Genomic DNA, 17406 nt, shown 5'->3' on the forward strand with positions numbered 1-17406 from the left:
AGTTTTAGGCCTTGGAGTTAATAATACTGACAATCAGTGGAGAGGAAATGACAACATTAACTGCATAGTCAAATTGCATCCAAGCTGTGATACAACCTAGTATTAATAATAGACCGAATTTTATTTCCCAGACCCATTGATATGAGAAGAGGTAATAATGCAAAAAGCTAATACTGACGCTGTGATTCAATGATGGGGGTCAAATTTCAAGGGACAGTGGGTAAACCAGTTTTTGCAGAAATATACACACAAGCCAAACCAGAGGCAAACTTACATTTTGTTTACGTTTCTTGTGGGTTATCCTTGGAGAGCAGCCAGACTCCCACCCAGCTGCTCACTGACTCCCCCTCCCTCTTTGGCAGGACAACAGGGAATAAATAGGAAGATCAGAAATGAGAAAGCTTGTGGGTTCACATAAAGAATTTATTTAGCAATCACTACCATGGGCAAAATAGACTTGATTTGGGGAAAATGAATGTCTTGCCAATTAAATTAAATATTTAATTATTGATTCAGGTAATGGAAATGGAATTGGGGAGTTTGTGGATGGTAGACAGTGGTTTCCCACTGCCACTACTTCCTCATCACACTTTTCCTCTGTTCCAATCAATGTGGGCTCACCATAGGCTGCAGTGTACATGCGCTCTGGTGTGGCTCCTTCCAAGGGCTGGAGGGAATACTTTCTCCTCCATGGAGCACCTGATCCTCCTCCTCTGACCTTGGTCTTAGTGTTCACTCTGCTGTTTCTCTTTTTATTTTCTTCTGCTCTGCCTGTGCAGAGCATTTGCCCCCACAGCCCCTCACTGACAGCACCTCACCAGCTACAATCAGTATGGAGTTTTTAAGGACTTGTTCTTAATTAGATACCTCCTACCAGTAATAAATTGTTGACAGGCTTTCCTTTTACTGTGGCCTCTAAATTCTGCATTTTTAACGTGTGACATTTGCTAACTGTAACTTTTCTCAGACACTATGAACCCACTGCAATATTTATATGCTCGTGCTGAAATAACAAATATCACTGTCTTTTAGTAGTTGATAATTTACTGTGACAACAGAAATTTTGTGGATGAACAGACAAATACAGAAGAAAAAATATTTGTTAGAGGAACTGAAACACACCATATGACCTCTGTAAGACATTCTGTGGCAGTGTACAGAGAAAATGTGGCAGTAGCATCATTGCACAAGTCTAAAACTAGGAATTTTTTTATTGTGTGATGAGGAATTGGTAAGTGGTGGCAGAGAGAAACCAGTCTGTATTGGCCACAACCTCCCTGTTTTTGTGTCCTATTACCTGAATCAATAATTAACTAAAATTATTATTTTTTAAAATCCAGCTTCAAGAGTTTACCCTATTCTGCTCAGCATCCCATGGTGCATTAGCACTGTCACTAGCATAAATGGGTACTAGCATAGTATTTTAATGTGGTAGTGGAATATTTCTGTTGAAAATTATGATTGGTACCTATTCCTGCTCAGATCAAAGAGAAGTATCAAGTACAATGAATCACATAGGGTCACAGCTTCTCCTACACGAGCTGTCACTGCAGGAGCACGGCTCAGTCCACTTCATTGGTTAGTGGCTTGCTTTATCATTTGTGAAATAGTCATCAGCAAATCATGAAAACAAGATTTATTATTAGCTGCTTCTGCATTCTGCCTGCACTCATGGTATGTGAATATGGAATGATCTATAGGAATCGTGTTTTTAAAGAAAACATTAAAGAATATTATTAAGTGTTATAATATTTAATCACAACTGCAGATATTACATTTAAACTTTCAAGTGTTGTCCCTTTTCATTTGCAAATGCCATCCCACTCAGGATTCAGTGCTGTAATACAGTACTTCTCTTAACCATAAAAAGATTACGTAAGAAATGTAGGGGGGAAAATATGTAGTTATTCTTTCTAAAAACTGTTTTCATAAGTGTATAAGTTTGACTTAAATAATTTTAATGTAAAATGAAAGGGCACAGCTCTGGAGAATATCCTGCAGTCATCATAATAAAACATCTTTCTAACTAGAGGATTTTGGTTTACCAACTAAATGCAAAATATTAGCAGATAAGCTAATGCTACCTGTTTGCTGTTTCTAATCATTTGGGTTATATACACCCAGGTTCATGGAGGTCTCGTGTGTTGTAGAAGCTGTTCCTTTCTGCATAAGTTATAGTATAACTTGCTTTAGTTAGAAGTGGATTAGGCTCACCTGTCTAATGGTGACAATAACTGGTATAAAGGCAACTAACTTACACCAACTTCCAAATCATTTTACTTCTAAACTTGGCTTTGATGTCTTCTCACTATCACTGATAAGTACTCTGAAAAGTGGGGTTTTTTTGGAAATAAAAGTTTCTCAGTAAATTGGTACAGACGGCTCTATCAGAACCTAATTATGACTGTGGAGCCAGAAAATAGATTGCATTTCCCATACATTATTAATGCTCTTCAAGTCCTCATTTGTCATGTTCAAGGTTATGTGGAGATGACATTCAAGGAACCCAAACTCCTTGCTAAACTAATTTTGACAATCCAAGTCCTTTATTACACCATCTTCTTAAGGTCTTGGATAATACTAAAACTATAGCACCATTCTCATGGTATTGTACAGAAACCATAAGGTTGTCAGAAATTATGGATGACAAAAATTCAGTTATTTACCACATGAAATAATTTCATTAACAGGTTTTCATTTATATAATAGTTAAGAAAATGTCTGTATAAAGAAAGAATTAATTTGGTAGGACCAGCTGATGTTTATTACATGGACATGTAAGCAGTTAAAACACATTAGGACCTGTAATACAGAGGCACATGACTACAAGGTGATACAAAATATTATTAGTAAATGCACATTGATACTGAGTATTTTTAATATAAGAAATCACAGTTCAAGTGGTAATCATGAAATATATGTGTGGGTTTTACTGCTAGAAATACAGGGGACATTTTATAAAAACCTAATGTCAGATTGTACCTACTTAGTTATTCTGAGCACTCATAAAGAAGTAAGACAAACTTCATATGAGTAAAATAAATCTTAGGTTTTCAGTATCTTGCTATTTATTCTAACACTCACAAAAATAACTTTGAATACAAAAGCTAAGTGAAATGACATGAAATTGTCATTCTGTCCAGCTTCCACTTAGTTTGGTGATGCATCAAACAATATTGGAGAAGTCTGAAGTGTTTCAGACTTTTTATTGTGTCTTGGTACTTCAGCACAGAAAAGTATTCTGCTTTATTTCTGCCTAAGTAAACACCAATTGCTAATGGAAAAATTGAGCATTTATAGTTATCTGTGACGAAAGATGAGAAAAAATGTATTATCAATGCAGTAGATATCTGAAATATCTGTAAAGTATAAAGCCTCTCCCATTGTATTCACCACTGTTTATACTCGCTGAAGCTATAAACCACTTGTTAGAAGAAAAACTGTATAGCAAATTAGATACTGGTATGTAGCTGTTGCTCACTTCCCACAAAGTTATCCCGAGAATGGCTACTTAAGCTTTTATAGTACCTTGTCATGCTGAGCCATCTTATGGTACTTTACAATATTTCATTAAAATTGAAGGTTAATCTATTTTGCAGATTTACTGTTCAGATAAAATGAGATAAAATCCAAGGGACCAAATTCAACATGTGTGCAAATTCTATCATCTCTGTACAGTTACACAGATGATAACTACTTCGCTGAAAACTAATGTCTTAGATCTAAAAAAGGCACTTGCAAGTTAGGGCAAATTTAAAAAAGAAAAAAAGCCATTTATTGGCCTGTCTTTTTCAGTAATCTCCTTGTTATTATTTCAGATACTTGGATTTTAGTAGGAGCTTATTATTATTATTATTCTCTTATATCATGATTCTCCATCTTCTTGATCTTGCTGAGAAGTTACTCTTCCAATATGGGCACGTGTGTGTTTTTGAAGGAGGCACTATGCCACCATCTTTTGCTGATCTAAATATGATTTGGAAATAAAAAATATTAAACTTCCTCATGGTATTGTGGAGTTTGCTAATAAGAATTAAACCTCTGTTTAAACAAAATATCTTGAACAGTCAGAAAATACGAATCTGAATCAACATATTTGTTTTTCTTTTGCAAACTTATATTTAGAATAGGGTCTGGAAAACTGTTTTTAAGTAAAGATACTTTGGTTCTTATCTCAGTAGACAAAATTAATTAAATAAAATACAAAGGAATTTTAACAACAGAAATATGCTCAGTTGTCATACCAAGTAACAACAAAAGCTAGGAAAGTTATAGGCAGAAAAGTAATCACTTACAAAGATGCACGTGACTAGAGAACTAGAACTAAACTTGATACCAAAAAACATAGAAGCCAAAAACATTCAGTCTGCCTAACACAGAAAACTACTTGCAGTATAAATTTAATTGTTCAAATAAGTGATGAGTTATACAGTTGACTAGGAAAACACGACTATTAAAAGTCTCCAGAGGACTGTTGAGCACACCTATGGGGACACCACGAGCTCTGTACCTAAGTTTAGTGATTGTATGACATGACCTGCTGGACTTGAGTAAGTGAGTATGTTCCTGCAGCTTTTACTAGCTTGGATCATGGTTCTTGTAATTCCGTATCTGCTTAGAGCACTTGGGGAATAAGGCAAAGTTATAATACTTTGATAGATAGTTTCCAATTTTTTATTTATTTTTTTTTTTTGGTAAATGATCGTTTTAGTACATTACCTTTTGTTTTCTTATTTCTTGCCAGTAGTGCAGTGCAATTGATCACTTGTTAATATAACTTTTTTTTCTCTTTTTAGTCTCTACAAATTTATAAATATAAACATTCACTTCTCTTCACCAATAAAAGCAAACATTTGTAATTTTTCAAGGAACCACTTTTGTAATATTTTAAAGCTGCTTTCCAAGCAAGTGTGGGTTCACTTCCAGTACAAAATTCTTTTCACACAAATATTTTCAAAAGTTTTCTTCTTTGCAAATTCTTGAGAAAAAATTCTCACACATTATCTATAAAAGAATAAAAAGAAATGGAACCTGCAATTTACATAAGGAGATTTTATTCAACATATAATTTACAAAAACTTTAATGGCTATATTTGCCATACCAATTGAATACCTAACCTTTTAGTTACAGTTTTATTTACAACTACTTTTTTTTTTCCCCACGAGTAAATTTCTCTGTTCAGATGTCTAATCAAAGTGATTGTCCTTCCTTGAATTCCGTCTAGTTTCTGATGTCATCTGGACAATGAGGTCCCCAAAACTGTGTAAGTACTCTACACGTATGGTCACAGATAGCCATATAGAAATAGATTTTCATTCCTTTGGCTTCTGATTTGATTGGTTCGTATGCTATAGAAGATAAAATTTTTAATCTTTTCCGCCATCACATTACATTTGTGTATAAGCAGCTAAAAGAATCATTGTTTCTAATATAGTGCCCATTTAGAGCCCAAAGTCTCATTCAGTTTTACTGTATTACAAGTACTTCACATCTATGAATATCTGTCATTTGGATTATTAACTCTCAGAGGTCTTGTATGCAGTATTTCAGGCTGAAGCTCATTTAGTTATTTCCAGTCCACATTTCACTTAGTTTTTTTAGATCTTTTTTCTTTTTCTCATTTCTCACTCTTTTTTGCAACACTTCTTAATTTAGTATAATCTGAAAATGTAATTAACTGTTTATTTTTTCTTCCAGATCATTAATAAAAATACCTAATCATTTTTTCATTCCACTGAGGCATAAATAACTGCAGTAATCAATATTGAAGTGATATTAAAAATTATGAACCTTATTGTAAAGATTCATCTGAACCTTTAAATGTCTAGAGTGAAAAAAAAAAAAAGAAAGAAGGATTTAGCAAAATTTAATTAGCTAAACAGTATACTTGGAATACAAAATGGCGTGATGGGTCTGACAACTTCCTAAAGGAAATTTAGCTGCTGCTTTTAGTTTCAGTTCTCAAATGGATAGCGATTAAAGTTCATACACTGCTATACCTGTTTGTATACCTGTGCAATTTACTAGTGAGTTTAGCTCAATTCTGAAGGGCAGGAGCACAAGATGAGAATATAAATTGGTTGTTTTAACTAAGATAGGCATGTAGTTTGAAATCCTTTAATATTTGTAAATTGGTTCTTTCTATTCCTGGTCAACCCAGAAAGTCAAGCATACTGCCATCCTAGCCCCTCAAGCACTTCATTTTAAGAGCTTAAAGTAGACCCTTCATTGCCTTGACACGTCAGTGATGCCTTACTCGCAGAGTCAACATAGCTCCAGTTTTCATGGTAGTCTTCAGATCTGCACCTCAGCTAGCCACACTTGGAATTACTTTGAAGATTCATACTCTCTGATGTCTTCTTTCCTGAAAGTCTTCATGCATTTTCTCTTTTCTATTTTAATATTTTTTTTCCATTGCTCAAGTTTTTTGTGGGCATTCCTCTGAGAGTGTATTTTTAATGATTAGCACTTGTCTTTTGTGGCCTTACCAAAATCTGCTGTTATCAATGCTACAAAATATACAAAAATCCTTTTTGCTTTTGTCTCCAGCTGAACCGTCCTTTTTAAGGGAAAAGTTAGAACATATGGGCTCAGGCTGATGGATTATCTGACCCAGTACCTTGTCTGCATCAACAGCTATTTTTTTCTAGATAGAAGCTGGGAAGCTATATTCTTCTACCTAATGCTCTCTCAATCCCTAACTGTTTTCTTATCAGGAAATACCTGATTCTGTATTTCTTTTACATGAACTCATCTTCCTTTCTCCTCCTGAGTCTATGTAAATTTCCTCATTATCATCAAGGAATTGCACAGGTCGTCTTCATCTTCTAAAGAACTGCCGCCTCCTCCTTGTTTTGAATCATGGACTGACTAACATGGTAGTCTGAGCTTTTTAGTACCTGTGGCATGAGATGCAGTGAAGAGATAGTACCTGCATACAGTCTTGACACCATTCATAAATGTGTAGGGTTCTACTATATCTTTCTTTAGTTACCACTTTTCCAGACTTAGGAGTCCTGGATGATTTGTATTCTTCTTCATATTGATGCCACTTCATACTGTCAAACCTCTTTGTTGCTGTTTCTGATTATTTTTTTTTTCTAAACTCTATACAACCTTTTTGAGATGAGAGGCACAGAACTGCAAACAATGTTCAAGATGCGTCTGAATCACACACTTATTCAGTAAAGAAGGATTTTCCTCTGTGATCTCAACATCTGGTTAGTTTTTCTGTTTGCTGCTGAAATTTGAGCTTATGCTTTCACAGAACTATTTGTCATAACGCAAGATTCTGCTTCTGATCAAGAACAGTCAATTCAGAGCCAATTGTTTTGTTATGTCTTAATTTCTCTTGTGCATATTTTTGTGCTGTGTCTCTGTGTGTGTACACAAGAACATACATTAATCACTTCATGTTTATCTACATCGATTTTAATCCTAAATTTTATTTCCTTTTTTTTCCCCCTTTTTAACCTTCCTAGTAAATTAATGTGGTATCCTACAGCTTATAGAGTTATACAGTTTCCTTATACTCCAATTTTTGTTGAAGAACTAGAAATAGACAAAACCCATTTTGAATTAAAATTAGTAAATTTAATTGAGTTTTTGTTGGCTGTTGAAATCTCTGTCTTCTGCCCAGAAGGTGATCCACATGTCTTCCAGTGAAAGCATTGCTAAAGTCTGCAGTATCACTCAGCTCTTTTTTTTTTTTTACATTATTTAGAATTAATTAACGTAATTAGCAAACTCCTAAAATCATAATGTTAGTACTTCATGAAAATACTTAGAAAGATAGAAAGACTAACAAACTTTCAGAAACTTTCAGGATAATCACACTCCCTTCAGTAATATACTTTTTAGATATAAGCTGTCAGCTGCCCAATTCTAGTACTGAGTTTGTGTCATTGTATCAGTTTTTCTACAGACAGATCACACTGCCTTAATTTAGACCAAAAAAAAATATAACACAAAACCAGGAATTTAAAATATAAACCTAAAAGTTAAGGTATTTCAGCATAATTTTGTGACATTCATGATTTACTAGATCCTTTTTGTAACAGGAACTTTCCTTGTCTCTCCCTTTACCTTCTCCTTCCATTTCTTCCCCTTCCCTTTTTCCTTCCCCTGCCTCCCTGCCAAGAATAACTCATCTTTTCCTTCCTCCACTCTCAATTTTTTACCAAATACGTTCCTAAATAAGCTATGAGTATCTTAGCCTGTTTTCATTAACCTATTAAGCTTTTTAGCCAAAACATATTCCGCATTACAGAAAGTGCTCTGAAATAAATCATCTGTTACAAGATCTATCAGTGTAAAGTGTTTGTGAAAAGTGTAAGCATCAAAAAGAAAGAGGTACTAGTACTTAATTGTCACCCTTGGTTATCTGCCTGCTCTAATAGTATAAGGGAATGTCAAAATAAATTATAAGTTTTTACATTTATTTACTGGAAGGTTCCTTAAAGGATATTTTCAGGGTGATAACATATAAGCAATCTTATTCTATAAACAAAGTAGTCTATGTCCTAACTTCCATTTGGAAAACAAAAACACTGCGTCATAAGCACAAACCCCAGACTGAGAAGCTATCCATAGGTAGCAAAACAGCTTGAACACACTGCAAAAATGTTATGTCCCAGTCTGACTACATCAGGCCTGGGAAAGATTCACAATGATTCCAAATGTGAAATTAAGATGCAAACAAGGTCAGATGCCGCTCACTGCAGGTTTACGGGTTTATTGTTATTCCCCAGCAATAGCCACTGAGACAAGCAATAGAGTAAATGCAGAAGTGGAGGAAAGGCAGAAAAGGGAAGCAGTGTTACAGAGCACAGCAAGAGTATAGTCACCACCACAGGCCCAACGACATCTCAGCAGTCCTCTGGAAGCTCAGCAGCGTCCCATTGATCCGTGATTGATGGTGGTGGGGGTCTCAGTTCCACTTCCCAAATTGTGGTGTGTCGCTGTGCTGGTTATAGTCTGGGTAGCCCAGGTCAGTCCATAGCTTAACCAATCAACGTGACAGTGGTTTTTGCCCAGCTAATTGTCATTTTACACGGTTGCTGTGTAAGCTTTTCCTGTCCCCTTGCTGTTTGGGCCGTGCTTGGCACAGTCATTTTGCTTTAGCAATTTTGGAATTAAGAACACAGGCTCTGATGGGCCCTGGGCTAGGCAGGATCTGGCCACTCTGACAGCCAGAAGCCTACACCCTCTCCAGCTCGGGGAGCAACACACCCCTTTTCAGCTGATGGCAATCTTGGGTGGTGACCGGCAAGCAGGAGGATGGTCTGCAGGAGGATGGTCTGCAGAAGGTGCTAAATAGACACAAGCAAGATTCTTATCGGCCTGCAAGCCTGCCGTTGATTTGCAGAAGCTTAAGCAAGCTTTGAGACAGTTATTTTAAAGTTCCAGTCTTTCATAGAAAATAAGTAAAAACTGAAGAAGGATCATAAAGACCTTCTGAAAACAATATTCTGAAAACAAACAGGATAAACATGCTCACACAGAAATTTGCTAAATTGCTGTCTCCCTAAGAATTTAAGTATTATTTGAAGAATTTGAAACCAGGCTGGTGTATTAAACAGTGTCACTCCAAAGATGATATTACAAGTCAGTTCCAATGCAGAGCTCTTTAGCTTATGGTTTGAAGGGCTATGAAGTCAGATGGGTGTGTTCTTGTGTTCATCTCCAGAATGATCACCCAATGTCAACTGTCACATAATGGATGTGTTTTGGGCGGGAAAGTGAGGGGAAATGCAGAGGCCTTCATAACAGAGAAACATGGACCCCGGGAGTGACCATATGCCACAGATTTTCTATATGACCGTTCCACTGAAAATGTAACCAAAAAATAGATAAAAAGACTGAGTGATACCAGATTTTGCCTTACAATGCAGGTATTGACCCAGTTCCAAAAGCAAAGTAACAGCTTTCATATCATCAATGCATTGGTGTCTAAATTAAAACATATCTATATTATATTTTAGCTTCAATTTTATATATTGTATTTCAATATATTATTTAACTACCCACAATAAATACAGCAAATAATGAACAGATTATTAAATGAATAAATAATGCTGTAGATTCGGTGCAAATCGTTTAGAAACATAATGTTCAGACATAAATCAGTGTGTCCAAGATATTTGTTCTTTAGGGAATACATTTTTGGAATATATTTGGGATACATATTGAAACATTTTCAATGATGTTTCTGTCCTTAACTACATGACGTATTCCAGTCTATACCACAAACCATGTGAAAAACATTTTGTACATCCAAGTTAAAACTCACCTTTCTCAGTTTCAGGGTCATCTCCAAGTTTCAGTATTATTCTCTGGCAGAAACATATCTGTCTTTATTTGGATACTGCTAAAGATTGTTTGGTGACCACATTTTAGTGACATATTCCCTCTTCTCACAGGTTTTGGAGATAAATCATTACTGCTGAATTTTCTCTCATGTATTGTTTGGTACAAGTCAATATTGTTCATTCAGCTTGCCCTCATTATTTGAAAAGCAGGAATCACACATTTCTTTGAAGTTGTGCCTTCTTCACCTTTTTCTACAAATCATTTCTTCGTACATCTGCAGTATTTAATACTAACTTAATTTAGCATGATATCTTGCCATGTAATGTTTAGCCTGTATGAATATTTAAGAAACATAAAAGAGACTCACAGTGACATGGGGATGACTGGCAAAACAAAGACTATCAAAGAAGTACTTGATGAATTATTTTACTGTTGTACTCAGTCTGCTTTCTTCTCAGCTGGGAAGATGATATTAAGTTGTAATGCCTTCTCCTTTTTTCGTGTTCCCGACTTTCTTAGGGAGGGGGAGCATCGCTGTGGAACTCAGATGTCTGAGTATCTGCCAATAACGTACAGTTAATTTACTACATTTTTATATACGTAGGCACATGTACACACGGAGACACACATTCCTGTCACCAAACGTTAACACGAGCAAATAGTGAGAAAATGGAAAAAGACTCACAAACACTGGCAGAAAGAAAGGACATGCAGCACAATGATGTAAGGTAGCAATTTTATCCATCCGTTTCTCATTCTGATCTTCTTGTCTTCAAGTGTTGTCTAGCTGGGCTAAACCACTGAATTCTGGGCTGAGACCACTGACTTCTAACTTGAAGGGCTACACTACAATAAATATTCTTGTCTTTTTGGATTTCCCAGGCTATTTAGAAGATGAAAGTTCTTCTTAGGAAGCAGTTGAAAGAAACGTTCTTGATTGCATTTCAATATATATGTGGGATGAAGAGCAGATCAAAGTGGGCCGTAATATCGGATGTACATATGTGTAGGACTTTGCTAGTTATCTCAAAATCTAGCTGTTTCTAAAAGCAATGAATAATGAGTGGAAAGATGGTATGTACGGAAGGTTGTCAAGTATACATGAGGGATGAAAATGTGATGACAAAGCAAGAGGCAAAGTGGAAGTATTCCAATATACAATATTCCAAATGAATGAGTCAATCATTTCTGAAAAGTATTACTGGTCTTAATTCTGATGTTGTATTTATTGGTTAGATTGTTCTTCATTTGCTTAAGTGCAAGTGAAGCATCACAGTCATTATCCATCTAAATAAGGTCTCCATGAGATTTTCATACAATCTGTCACTTTATAACTCTTGCAATAGAATCTGTTTCAATAACAGTATTGCTTTTTGTTACTTGGCTATGTATATGACTCCTGTTACACTGAACATTAGTTAAATTAAGTGCCTTTTATTTAATATCTTATGTGTATTGGATTTTTTTACTTCTGGTGAGTTTTATAGTTTCTATAGATTGTCATAGTGTAATATGCATTAAACTTGACAGAAAAGATAGAATCTATGATTCTATGATTCTAAATGTCTTGAATGACTCAATCAGCATTTTTCTCAGTGATTTCCAAAGATCCAAAGATCCTCCATCCAAAGAGGAAAGGTTTTAAACATCTGGATTATTTGAATGATACTAAGAAGCATGAAGAACAATGAATCACAGAAGATTTATTTTTTTTTCAACTTCATTATTGTAATATTATCATAGACTTCTTTTGGTAGATGTCACCACTGTTGATTGATATGACTCTACGTGTGACAAAATAGCTGAAGAAGGCATTATCTAATTTTTCTGTGAACCCTTTGGCCTTGCACAGAGGTAAATCTAAAGATTATCTTGGAGTAACTTAGAAACCTTGAAAAAAACGATTTATCTCCCTGAAAGATGAGAGGTCATGGGAAGATTTCAAACATGTTCTGTTCCATTCCAGCAAACATCAAGGCCTCTGAGAAGAGCTTCACATAAACTCTTTTCTTCCTACACTGTCCATAGTAGAATAAAAAATGACACCTTATCTCCTACTTCAGGATATCAATACACTTAATTTTCCAGTTAAACAACTATAGACGTAAATTTAATGCTGTAAAATAAACACAGTATAAGCCGCCTTAATACACTGCTACCATAACAAATACATTAGTGTTAGAGTTCACGCTAAGTGTTTGCTTAAATGGGAAAGAATTTCTCTCCTTCAAGAAAGTTGAATATGGTAATCTAAAAAGTCAAATTTGCAGAACCTGATGTAAGACTCGGTCATAAAAAAATATTTCTTTCCTGTCCACTCGTGTCCTCTGCCTTATTCTGCAAAATGCAAAGTGCACTAAAATCCCTGGAATACTGAAAATAGACTGATTCTGCTAGGCAAAAAGGATAGTACCATTTTATCTGAAAGACTGAGTGAAATCTTATGGGTAATATAATGAGCCATGTTAAATACTGACTTTAGTGTAATGGAATAATTTTAGCACCTGCTACTTTTTTTTTCCTGCCCACAAAAAAAATAAATTAATTCTTTTCAGTCTTAATATGTGCTTCTGGAGCACAAGCCAGACCCTAATAGACTGCTTGCTAGCTTGTTTGCTCACTTTCTAGCTTTCTTGCTTAATTTATGATCAACTTTTTAAGAAATGCTTCTTAAATAATAAAACCTTGAACAAATACTTACTCTTTGTGTCCAGAAATGAACACCCACATTCTATGTTTTGGCATTCTGATCTCCTAAATTAGTGAATACATGCAGCTCCCAGGAATTCAATACAAATAATTTAATTTATATTTGCTGCCCTGTGAATCATCATGACAAAGAACAACCTCAAGTATTCACCGGATGATGGGTAGCTATTAGGGAATGGTAAATGTCATTAATTTCTCTCATGAAATTATCTGGAACTAATGTGATAACAAAACAAAACAAAATACCTGTTGTTTTGTTGTTGGTTTGCTGTGTGGTGGTTTGTTTTTCTTTCTTTATTTCAAATAATATGCCAATTCTTTTAGCTTTATCATGTCTGAAAAAGATTTTCATCTACTTTAATTTTTCTAATATATTTAGGAATTTATTCTAGAGGAAAAACTGTAAAATTATTATCATTTTTGCCCTATTTTAGAGCCTAAGTACAGCTGAGAACCCTTAGGTTGTTTACACAGCTGTGGTATTCTAAACACTCTGGCAAGCACATCTTTTTTCGTACGTTGGTGAAAAAATAAAAATTTACCATTTCAGTGCACCCTACAAACCTCTCCTTCACATCCTGCTATTCTCTATTTTTCTTCCCTGCTAACCATCCATGCCTATCATCTACTGTCAGGCCTCTCCACTTTTCTGAATGGCATGCTTAATTCAGTGTTCAAGACTAAGTGGTGCTGGTTCCCGTACCCCATCTTGTCCAGTCTTCTACATTTTGTTTTCTCCTATGGGATTTTTTTGTTGTAAAACCATAGATTGGAACTCCGTGCACATGTAAGTAAGTACACTTTTAGCTCACCTAATTGTTCTTTAGAATATATGAAACAAAGTTTAGTGTTTGGTATATTTTAGGAGAGCACTTTGTAGCTAAAATACACTCAGGAGATTGCTATTTAAATGACAAGATAACTGCTTATTAAATGATGCAGCTATTTTAAGATCAGAAGATTAGTGACTTTTTTTTTTTTTAAAATCTTCCCTCAAAACTTAAAGTGATAGTTTTCTCCTTTCATAATTCAGGCAATTTTTTCCCATGGAATCAATATGAAAATAGCAACATTTTCTGGATTAAAAGCTCACCGCTGTTTTAGTGAAAATTTTATTTCTTTGCTTGAGTAATTTCTCTGACCTGCTTTCTATTCCATTTTTTATTTATATAGAATAAGACATTTGTTATTTCTCAATTTAAATTGCTTTTTATCCATGCAGGACAAATTAAAATGGAACTCTTAAGGGAATCATATCATCTTGATTACCATACTAAAATAGAGGCAGGTTGCACCACTAGTGCTCACTGACCTGTGTCTACGAGTTCTTATTTCAAATTCCAGCTCTGTAAGTGACTTTGGGCTACTTAGTTAACCTCTGTGTACTTGGCTTTCTCCCTCTGAAAACTGTTTATCATCTCTTTTTGGGTTTTGCAAAAGATATGCTTTTGTTTGTTTGTTTTGTAAACAGAAACCGACTTCAAACTATGTTTATGATTAAAATCATAAAATCTGAAGATCTCATGTGATGATGATGATTTCTTGAACTATTGTAATTTTCCATAAAAAGCGCATGAAAAGGACAAACAAACAAACAATTGTAAGAGTTCTCCCTTTAGGCTGTATGTTAGAAAGACTGTGGAGGCTACCACAAGCACTTGGGGTTGCCTGGGCTTTTTTTCATCTTTGGCATCATGGCCCATTGCAACCAGTCTTTTTCACTGAGCAAAGGTCTGAGCAAAAGTGGAAAAACATAAAATCCAGGAGACTAAAGTGAAGAACGTTCTTGTTCATTCCATTCGCAGTCTTACTTCTTTCAGGCTACTATTAAGCTCCTTTTCTTTTACTTCAAACACTGTTCTGGATTTTGCTCAGCATTCAAGTCTGCTGCTATTTGTAATGGGTCATAAATGTCATAAACGAATGTCATTCACCCAGGGAAAGCTATGTTTTTCACTTTGAATATATAAAGGTTTAGCTCATGGTTTGCTAGACTCGTATCAAGAAAGAGCCCTGCCTAGACATGAAACACAAAGATTGGGAGAGGAGAAATAAAGGATCAGAGGCAGAAAGTAGCTTTACAATGGCTACAAATAGGTTTTACTGCGTTAATGGCTATGTCTATCGGTCAATGGAAGCAATGGGACCATCCCTTTCCGTCAGGTGCTGATCTGGTCCACATTACACAAGGAGCCCTAGCCTTACGTACTCTGAACTGGCTTCTGGATCAGGGCCCAGAGAAAGCCCTCCCTCGGACTTTGCAAAAGGTGTAGCCAAAGCAGAGGCCTGTACACCAAGAAATTGTGTGTATCAATCACAACAAAAACAATATCAGCTTGTATCAATCATGATATAAATAATATTATCTTGCCTTAAAGCCGAATATAAGTATATTAAAATATGTAACTAAAAGTAGTAGATAAGTGGTATGTAGCTCTGGAACGGAACAGCCAGATGGAATAAGACGTAAGTATTTTACATAAGCATGTAGGAAATGCGACCATTAAAGGGGTAAAGAACAACAGATGTAATAGAATTTAGGAGACACCCAAGACAGCAATGAACAAGATATGAGTTAGAGAACGCAAACAGACAGGATCTCCTGCCAAACGCGCAGGAGATAGGCAAAAGAAAAAAAACAGATAAGCACTATCAGGAGAAAATGAGACCTTCCCTTTTGTGAGGGAGGCAAAAACATAAAAGCAACAAGTATAACCAAGGAAAATCAAATAAGAGAGACGACAGCCCACTTTAGTTCTGACAGAAAAGCCCCAACCTCAGCAACTAAAGATCATCAAGGGCAGTTCTCACCTGCACTTACTATATAGAATCAACTCGGTGGTATTGCATACCCACAATTCATTTGGGATAAAAATGTAAATACTAGGAGGTTTTTATCTGTAGCGAAGGTCGTTGACAAAGGTAAGAGTTTACCATTATCACAATGTGTGCTGTTAATGAATAAATGTAGCAGAGTTTTGTTCTGAAGTTAAAGCCCTGTTTAATGCACCAGTCTTCTAAACACTCCCATCAAAGAAATCTGCAATTGCCTAATATATATACATATAGATAGATATATATACACATATACACATATACACACACACATATGCATATATACAAATGTTCAGTTACAACAAAGAAATCTAGAGGCTTACTTCTAAGATAGATATCTCAAGTTAGCAATGCAATTTTTTTCTTACTCTTTCAACTACAGAGCCATCCTAAGAAAATGGTCATTTCACTTCTTTTTTCACCTTCCTTTTTGGGATTTCAGTTTATTTCTCCTTATTTTACTGAACTATTTTAACTTAGTGATACAAAGACTATCTGTATTCCAACCCTTACTTAACTATGTGAGCCATTAGAGTGAGAGCTGGTTGAATGTCTCACAAGATGTACAACTATCGATTGTGTATGTGTGCCTGTGATTAATTTTCTAAAAATATCAGCAACGAGGGAATTGTGAACAACTTAGACACCTTTTATCTCTTTGTTTATTTGTTATTTTTTAAGATATATATGTGCTCTTTGGCCATTAAGTTTTCATTCCATTCTTTAATACAGCAGAGGATGGAACTCATTTATCATACGTCAGGCTGGGGAACCATAGTTATAACTCTCAAGTTTCAGAGTAGTAAACAGAAAATGTTATCTTTAATATAGAAACAGATATAGTCAGTCAATGAAAAGCTATCCTCATCATTTTCCATTAAATATCACTCTCTGCTTTTGATTCAGTAACTGATCTGATAGTTATTGTTTCTATAGAAAACTAAAATAATACAATTGTTACAGTATTCAGAATGCTAAACATCTACTTAGTAGCTAAGATTAACAATGTGCAAATAAGAGTGCTTATTATTTATTTAATTCAAACTATGATTGGTCTTGTATTAGAAAGTAGAAAAAGAACTTTTGATTATTTTCCTTTGATGTTGATAGAAATTGAAGTTTTGATGTAAAGTAGATTTTTCTTTTCCTAAATGACCATGTTGCAGTTAGATTTGCAGGAAAATACACGTACATTTTAACCAGGGAGTGATGTGCAGATTTCCTCATAACAATATATATTAATACTAATTAAGGTTGAACTGGTTTTGGCTGGGATAGAGTTATTTTTCTTCATAGTAGCTGTTACGGTGCTATGTTTTGGATTTGTTACTAAAATAGTGTTAATAACACACACATGTTTTAGTTATTGCTGAAGAATGCTTACAGAGTGTCAAGGCTTTGTCTGCTTCTCACACTTCCTTGCCAGAGAGTAGGCTGGGGAGGACAAGAAGTTGGGAGGGTGCAGCTGACCCCAGCTTTCCAAAGGGGTATCCCATACCATATGACATCATGCATAGCAATAAAACCTGGGGAGAAAGTTTGCCAGGGCT

The sequence above is a fragment of the Rissa tridactyla genome, chromosome 3 (assembly GCF_028500815.1).
Source record: "Rissa tridactyla isolate bRisTri1 chromosome 3, bRisTri1.patW.cur.20221130, whole genome shotgun sequence".
NCBI lineage: Eukaryota > Metazoa > Chordata > Aves > Charadriiformes > Laridae > Rissa > Rissa tridactyla.